Source organism: Hyla sarda, chromosome 5 (genome assembly GCF_029499605.1).
Source record: "Hyla sarda isolate aHylSar1 chromosome 5, aHylSar1.hap1, whole genome shotgun sequence".
Taxonomy (NCBI): Eukaryota; Metazoa; Chordata; class Amphibia; order Anura; family Hylidae; genus Hyla; species Hyla sarda.
This window is the reverse complement of record NC_079193.1, coordinates 233251439-233260144: the sequence shown is the minus strand read 5'-3', so window position 1 is coordinate 233260144 and position 8706 is coordinate 233251439. Positions and strand designations below refer to the sequence as shown.

The 8706-nt window shown below is 41.2% G+C and overlaps 1 pseudogene; it reads right to left on the bottom strand.

Moving 5' to 3' along the window:
• Window positions 1-8271: 8271 nt before the first annotated feature.
• Window positions 8272-8423, bottom strand: LOC130274678 (U2 spliceosomal RNA; annotated as a pseudogene).
• Between the last annotated feature and the right edge of the window lie 283 nt (window positions 8424-8706).

Here is an 8706-nt window from a genome sequence, read left to right as displayed (position 1 = left end):
GAGGTAATGCGCCCGTAATTTATCACGCTGTTCGTCCCGGGCTGGGCAGTACTCCTACTTAGGCCATATCTGGTTGCCTGACCACCTGGTAGGACAAAGAAGGAGAGGAGCCCCCTTTGGCTTTCAGGGCATCATTATTTGAATTATAGACCCCACCCCATGCCTGCAAAGGATCGGAGCTGTCAGAACAATACCACACCCCTACAAGTGTATTGGCTTGACCAGGGACCGCTCTGATCGGTCCTTGGTTGGCTAGCAGTGACGTGCGGCTGTCTGTAACAGTTAAACTTCCTGATGGATATATCCGTCATGTTGTGGGGATAAGCACTCACTCATGGCCAATATATCCATCACTGGGCATTTAAAAAAAAAATCTTGAAAAAACGTGTTTATTTTGTTGGGGGGGGGGGCTTGGGTGATAGTCCCCATTCATACTGCATTTCTGCAGTATAGGTGTCCGTTGTCATGTCAAAAAAGCATGCCAATGTATACTGTACCAGTCTCATTCAGAAATGAATGGAGCTGCTACAGTATACAGCAGCATAATTTTTTTTGATGTGATGCTGACGGATGCCTCTAACATACTGCTGAAACGCAATATGTTCTGGTGCAGGAACGTGCATCCTGCCTGGACATGTATACAAAGACACCTAGTGGCTGTTTTTCAATCACATTAAAAACATATAGTTGAGAATTTTAACAGCAAGTAAATAGCAAAGTGTCTCATAATAACATAAGAACAATATATTCAAAATTTAGTTTGTTGACAGGAACTCTTTAAGTTAAAAAGTTGCTAGTGCAATGGGTTTTTAAACAAGCTGTTAGTTACCATGGGTTGCCTCATGTTGCTATGACTTTGACATTGACTTAGCCTGAAAAACACTTTAAGACTACTTGAATACATTCCTAAATTACATAGCAGTGTAATACATGGCTTTAACCCCTTAAAGGGGTACTACGGTGCTTAGACATCTTATCCCCTATCCAAAGGATAGGGGATAAGATGCCTGATCGCGGGAGTCCCGCCGCTGGGGACCCCCGGGATCATGCACACGGCACCCGTTTGTAATCAGTCCCCAGTGCGTGTTTGCTCCGGGACTGATTACCGGCGACTACAGGGCGGGCGGCGTGTGACGTCACCCCCCCCCCCCAGCCCCCGTGTGATGTCACGCTCCGCCCCTCAATGCAAGCCTACGGGAGGGGGCGTGATAGCTGCCACGCCCCCTCCCATAGACTTGCATTGGGGGGCGGAGCATGACATCACACGGGGACGGAGGCATGACGTCACACGCCGCCCGCCCTGTAGTCGCCGGTAATCAGTCCGGGAGCGAACACGCTGATTACAAACAGGGTGCCGTGTGCATGATCCCGGGGGGCCCCAGCAGCGGGACTCCCGCGATCAGGCATCTTATCCCCTATCCTTTGGATAGGAGATAAATTGCCTAAGCATCGGAGTACCCCTTTAAGGACACAGCCAATTTTATTTTTGTGTTTTCTTTTTTCCTCCTTGCCTTCTAAAATCCATAACTCTTTTATATTTCCATGCCCAGATCCATATGAGGGCTTGTTTTTTTGTGTAACCAGTTGTACTTTGTAATGACAACACTCATTTTACCCTAAAATGTATGGTAAACCCAAAAAGAAATTTTTTGTGTAAGGAAATTTTACGGTACACTTTACGGTAAAAATGACATGTTTTCTTTATTCTATGGGTCAATGCGATCAAAATGATACCCGTGGTTACATACATTTCTATTATTGTACTGCTTTCAAAAAATCTCAAACTTTATTTTACAAAATCTGTACGTTTAAAATTGCCCTTTTTTGACCACCTCTAATTTTCTTATTTTTCCGTATTCAGGGATGTGTGAGAGCTAATTTTTTGTGCCATGATCTGTAGTTTGTATTAGTACCATGGTTGCTTATATGTGACTATTGATTGCTACTTATGAAAAAAATTTTGATGTGACAAAAAAGCTGAAATTTTGGCTTTTTTATTTTTTACATCTTCACCGTTCGCCGTAGGGGATCATTAACATTATATTTTTATAGTACAGACATTTACACATGCGTAGATACCAAATATATTGATTATTTATTGTTTTATTATGCTTTTTTGTATTAAAGGGGTACTCTAAAGGGGTACTCCCTTGGAAAACTTTTTTTTTTTAATCAATTGGTGCCAGAAAGTTAAACAGATTTTGAAATCACTTCTATTAAAAAATCTTAATCCGTCCAGTACTTTTTAGGGGCTGTATACTAAAGAGAAATGCAAAAAAGAAATGCATTTCCTCTGACGTCATGATCACAGTGCTCTCTGCTGACCTCTGCTGTCCATTTTAGGAACTGTCCAGAGCAGCATATGTTTGCTATGGGGATTTTCTCCTGCTCTGGAAAGTTCCTAAAATGGACAGCAGAGGTCAGCAGAGAGCACTGTGGTCATGACATCAGAGGAAATTCATTTCTTTTTTGGATTTCTCTTTAGTATACAGCCCCTAAAAAGAACTGGAAGGATTAAGATTTTTTTTAAATAGAAGTGATTTTCAATCTGTTTAACTTTCTGGGATCAGGTGATTAAAAAAATAAATAAAAAAAAAGTTTACACTGGAGTACCCCTTTAAAGCTCTATTGGGGAAGGGGCTTTTACACTTTTTTTCACTTAAAAATAAAAATGTTTTACATTGATTTAAAACTTTTTTAGTCCCCATAGGGGACTATTTATAGAAATCATTAGATTGCCAATACAGTTCAGAGCTAAGCATAGCACTGATGAGTATTATAAGTGATCTTATGCTCTGGTCTGCTGGAAGGCAGAGTAGAGCAAAAGACCCCGGGAGATGGACGAAGGCAAGTGAGGGAACCTCCGTCTTACATCTTGGCCAATCTGATCCCCTCGGCAGTGCCGGAGGTGATCAGGTCAGCCATTTTAAGTGGCACACTGCAGCAGATGCTGTGATCTGTATTGATCATGGCATCTGAGGGGTTAATGGCAGACATCAGTGCGACCGCTGATGTCTGCCATTATCGGCGGGTCCGCAGCAGCTGACAGCCGCCGAGACCCACTGTGAATGAAGCGAATAAAGGTACGGTGCTGTGTACGAAGTAGCCCTATGCAGCGCCATACATTTACCGCGCTGGTCCTTAAGGGGTTGAAGCTCTCAGGCAGTGTTATGCACGTGTTTTGAGGCTTATTTCATTGCCGGTTCACAGAGAACCTGTTTGCCATAAACCAAGTTTTCGGAAAGTTTGGCAAGTCCGGGGAGTCAAACTTTTGGAAAGTTCATTGAACTCTAATAGTGAGGATAACAATGGTTTGCACAGCCGTGGGGATCACCTATTTTTCTGGATGTGCTCAATATGATGAAGTATGTGTCCTCTTCATCAGATGTATTGCATTATGCACTTTCAGTTATGTTGAGAACAATTTACATATAATTACCAATACTATAAGATCATTATAGTAAGAAAATGTCCAATTTTCAATCAAATATAATAACTCTTAAGAAGCTGAAGTGGCATACAGTGCACAGATTCACCTTCTTTTTACATTAAAAACCTATTGTACAACACAAATAGAAGAATGATAATAAAATAGAGAACACATACATAATCGTAACTATTGATCTTGAGAAATGCAATGACTACAGTATAAAATAAACTTGTTTAAAGCCAAATATTCTTCTCTTTGGCCTCACATAGTTGATTTTTTTTTGTATGTTACAGACGTTTTTTAAGCATCTTTATTGGATTTGCCTTAGCAAAAAATAAAAAATAAAATAGCTCTGCAATAACTAAAAAGGTATAGATTAATGTGGGTATACCCCCTTGTCAATTGAAGGCATATCGCCTAACTTCTGTGACATATGATAAAATAAAGTGGTATTAGTGACATTTTTAATCTTCACTGTATGCATATGTTTGTATTGGACAAAAGCTTGTCAGTATATAATGTGGATAAAACATCCCGACATTAATGTTGCTTAGTCCATTCTTATTTTGGGCATCTACATTGCATTATGTATTTGTTTTCTTTGTTTTGTAGCAAGGACTAGAGAATTGCAGGCCATACTGTCATGTTTGGTTATTGGGGATGGTAGCACCAGTGGGAGTGGACATCTCTATCCATTTTAAGAACTGTCCAGAGTAGGAGAAAATCCCCATAGCAAACATGTGTTTCTCTGGACAGTTCCTAAAATGGACAGAGATGTCAGCAGAGAGCACTGTGGTCATGATGTCAGCAGAGAGCAATGTGTTCCAAAAGGTAAACCATTCCCTCTGTTGTATACAGACGTTAAAAAGTACAGGAACGATTAAGATTTTTTAATAGAAGTAATTTACAAATCTGGTTAACTTTCTGGCACCAGTTGATTTAAAAAAAAAAAAAGTTTTCCACGGGAGTACCCCTTTAAGGGACTTTTGTAGAGCAGTTTTTTGTCTCGCCCAGATAATACAGGTAAATGCTGCATTGAGACAAGAAAGGTTGGGTTCACACTAAATATTTTGGTCAGTATTTTTGACCAAAATCAAAAAATTGCTTTTCATTATAGTTTTTGTGCACATAAAAAATATAAAATCCAGAGAAACTGCAAATATTGTTACATTTTGTCACATTTAGACTGGTAACTGTTAGTGTAGTTGATCTAGAAAATTGCCATTTTTATACTGAGATTGTGATACTGTATGTGTGGATATGAGTCTAATTTTTAACCTTCACCAATTCCCATCTGCTGCGCTGTAATCAAACCCCCAGCATGTCATTGCTCTGTCTGCTTAGGGGGCAAAGCAGTCACGAGGGATGTCAATCACGGCCAAGGTGGTGAAACTGGCATGAATGGGAGGACATCCCTCCAATGCCCCATTGTGCTCCATTGAAGATTGATAAAGTGAACTATAGTAGTATAAGTTATCAACGTTCATGGAGCATGGAGAAAGAAATTTGCATTTTTGTGCTGAAGTATAAATTTAGGAAACATCTGTCTGAATCTTGGTACCCATAAATGTATAGCACAGTCGGGCACTGACATTAGTATAATAGTATTCAATACTACAAAAGCAGATTCCACACTCTGGTGAGAGAGATCCCTACTGTTGTTTAGGTTGTCATTGGTATTTCATTGAGAAGATCACTTTTTCATAGAGTCACCTTGTTCCTCAGTTTTATGGCTCTTTTTAACTTTTTCTTTATAAATTATCAACATATAGATAAGAACAACTTTCTTGCATAATATTTTGTAGAAGAAACTGCTAAATGCGATTTTCCATTTAGATACTTCTACAGAATATATTTCAAATATTAGAATCTTCTAAATACAAATGTTCAGTGAATGCTCGTGTAATGTCTACTTTGTCGTAGTCCTTATGGTTGTCCTGTATTTGCTGTTTGTTATAATTGAGTCCAGGAGAGGCCGACAGCTCCCACTCTTAAAGACACAGCAGTTTTGTGATCAGCTTGTATAACCTCAGCCCCACCAGGTTGCTTATTATTTCTAGCTAACCTCTAGATCTTTTATTTACTTTCCTAGGTGAGTTTTCTCAGTGTTTCTTCCAATTTATGATGTTTTTTTTAGCTGTTACATTGCAGATAACAGATAACTGGACAAGGCTGTGCAACTGCATTTTTGGAAAGTATGGGAAATGTTAAAAGTGGGACCTATTCTAATTGTGCCATACCATCATATTACAGAATTTCATACTTTTTGATGATTGACCTCTGATGACTGAACACCATTTTAACTATCACAAATCATAAAGATAAAACCAAATAAAATCCATCTTGTCTGTTGTTTGTAATGAGGGTCTTACAGTGCCAAAAACTATGATGGATGCACTTTTTTTTTTTTACTGGGGGGGGGGAGAAGAGAAAAAGAAAACCTAATCTCTTAGCTTAACTTTCCATTATAGGTCACATGAAAAGGGATTGCTGGAAGTCATACAAACCATTCTAAGTTTGTTTTCCTCATATACGAGCATGAATCATTTGAACTTTACATTGTTGTTTAAAATATACTGCTCAGTAACATTCTCAACATTTGGTTTCTGTTATTTTTCTAGAGTACATTTGAAGGCAGATATTTTCAGACAGCAGGCAATAAGAGCTAGGGTCATGCAAGGATTCCTATGCTTTGTCAATTATCCTTAGTGTAAGTATTATGGTTATTTTGCTCACTGTAAAGAAGGCTTTATATTTTATGTAAAATATCGGTGTTTGCAGCATGGAAAAAAAAAATTTATCTTACCGCTCTCTAATACCTTACAAAGAGTGACATAGCATTTTAAATTAATAATGATCTCCTCTTGTGATGTTGATAACTGGTAAAGAACACTACACTCCTATTAACTTGGATAAAGCCAAAACAGGACAAAAAAATGCCCATATATATCTTAGCCAGGTCAGTGAGCCATTAGTGACATGCTGTAGAGCAAATTCCACAAAGCACACCTGGTTTTCTTTTTCATTGAGGTTTTGCCACCTCAGAGTAGTCAGAATAAAGCTCCCATTAGTAGTTAAAGAATTGCTTTCCCCCCTAGGTGTAAAAATCATGTCCTGTACTGCCTTTCCTCCATTACACCACCCATTACTTTCCAGGTAGTCACTGCAACCCACCACTTCCTCAATAGTCACCAGAAGGTCTTCTACTTACCAAGGATCTCAGCAGGCACAAACAAATGGCAGCCTCAGCTTTTTCAAAAAAAGTCACAGCACATGCCCCCCAACTATCCTGATTAGGCCAGGACAGTCCATATTTTAGGACACCCTCCTGTCAATCACTCTTGTACCAGCTCTTGTGCCACCTGCATTGAGCAGGCAATCACAAGAGGCCAAACTCTCTGCTCACCAGCACATGAGTGATGTCACTAGGCGCCAGAGCTCAGAGGAAGAGGTAAGAAGAGAAAAGGAGCTGTTACTGTTTTTTATTTAATCTTGGTGAGGAGATACTGTAACTATCTGGGTAGTCTGCTTACATGGGGCAGCTATCTGGGGGTTCACTTTCAGGGAAAGTTGCCTGAGAGTATACCTAAAGATGTAGCTATCTGGGGTTTACTTACAGGGGGCAGTTATCTGGGTAGTTTACCTACAGGGGCAGCTATCTGGGTAGTTTACCTACAGGGACAGCTATCTTGGGGGTTTATCTACAGGGGCAGCTATCTGGAGGTTTACCTGCAGGGGGCAGCAATCTGGAGGTTTATCTATCCACACAATCTGTAATAACTAGGTTGTTTATGGAGGTCTGAACAATGGGTCCCCCATTGATCATCAAAATGGAGAAGAAATGTCCCCCAAAATAAAGGAAGTGGACCAGTACTCTCTATATTCTCTATGAACAATGAATAGTGTGTTGACCGCAAGTGTGCGGTGTGTTAACAGGGAGAAAAGGAGGCTGAGTGTGCTTATGTTTGGGTAAGGGAGTGGTTAGGGGTGAGGCTGGGGCCATTCTACCTTATATGTTCTTCTTTGCTCTTAATAAAAGTTGTAAGGTATGGCAGCAGCAAACTAACTAGTAGTCACAGCAGCTTCTTTCTTTCCCTACCATTGACAATGATCTTTCCTCTCATTTTTTTTTTTTTTTAAAGCCGAGGTACGTGCTCTCAAATCACCCAAAGTGCAAGAAAAAGTGCAAACATGTTACACTAAAAAAACGTGCACAAAGGATGCGGTCTATCGCGAGCCCTTCTCCGATAGGAGAGAGGCCCCCCAACAAACCTTACCCTTCACCTCTGGACCAAAAGGTACCTGCGAGGTTCCAGGTTCGATGTCCCTTTTTCGCCGAAGCTACTAGGGGACCACAAATGCTCCTGGCATCCCCCTCGGCGTTAGCCAAGGTATCTGCCCGCAGAGCCGATAACGGTAGGTACCCTGCCAAAGCAGGAGTACCCGGGGTGTTTGCAGGGAGGTGCGGAACCTAATGGCCACACACACCTCCCCTAGACCGCCAGGAGGGACACCCAGAAGGGCTACCGCATCCTGACAAATCCTGTGAACACAAAACACGCAAAAAGTGACACAGTGAGACAAAAATAAATAAATAAGTGAATGTGTGCAGATATACTGCCCGGACATCCGGCCGGATCTATAAAAATTTCCCTGATCCTAGCCAGAAGGCTGGGAATCAAGAGGTGAGTGCCACAAGGTGAAGAGATTTATGGTGCCCGTGCTTCAACTCAGTGAGCCAGTACTCCCAGTGAGTTTCGCCACCTCGGGGTCATCACTCCCCGAGGCACAAAAGTACCTCGGTTCTAGACCCTCTCAGCCTCATGGCGAGACCCGGAGGGAACAGGTCACATCGGGCAGCCGTCGAGCTGATTCCTCAGAACCAGCCCCGGAAAGCCCTGGTACACCTGCACCCTCCATGCTGCACCCATCCTCACCAGACTGATAAGAACAGATACTACACTTGATCTTAGCCAAAAGGTCGAGAAGCGATCTTTCCTCTCATTTCACCAGGACTCACAGTAGCTCTTACCCCTTCAAAAATGTATATGACTCTCCCCAAATTCCCTTCCAAGTAATAACACAAGATCCTTAGATTGCAGTGATCATTTCCATCCCAATTCCTTAGCAGTCATTAACTACAAGCCTTTCCACCAACCTCACACACTTAATCACCCTAGGGTCCCTAAACTACCAAGTGGTTGTAAAGAATACCCCATCTCTCCTATAGTCACAGAAGACCATGCCACTTCCCAGCAGGCCTTTTCCTTTTCAAG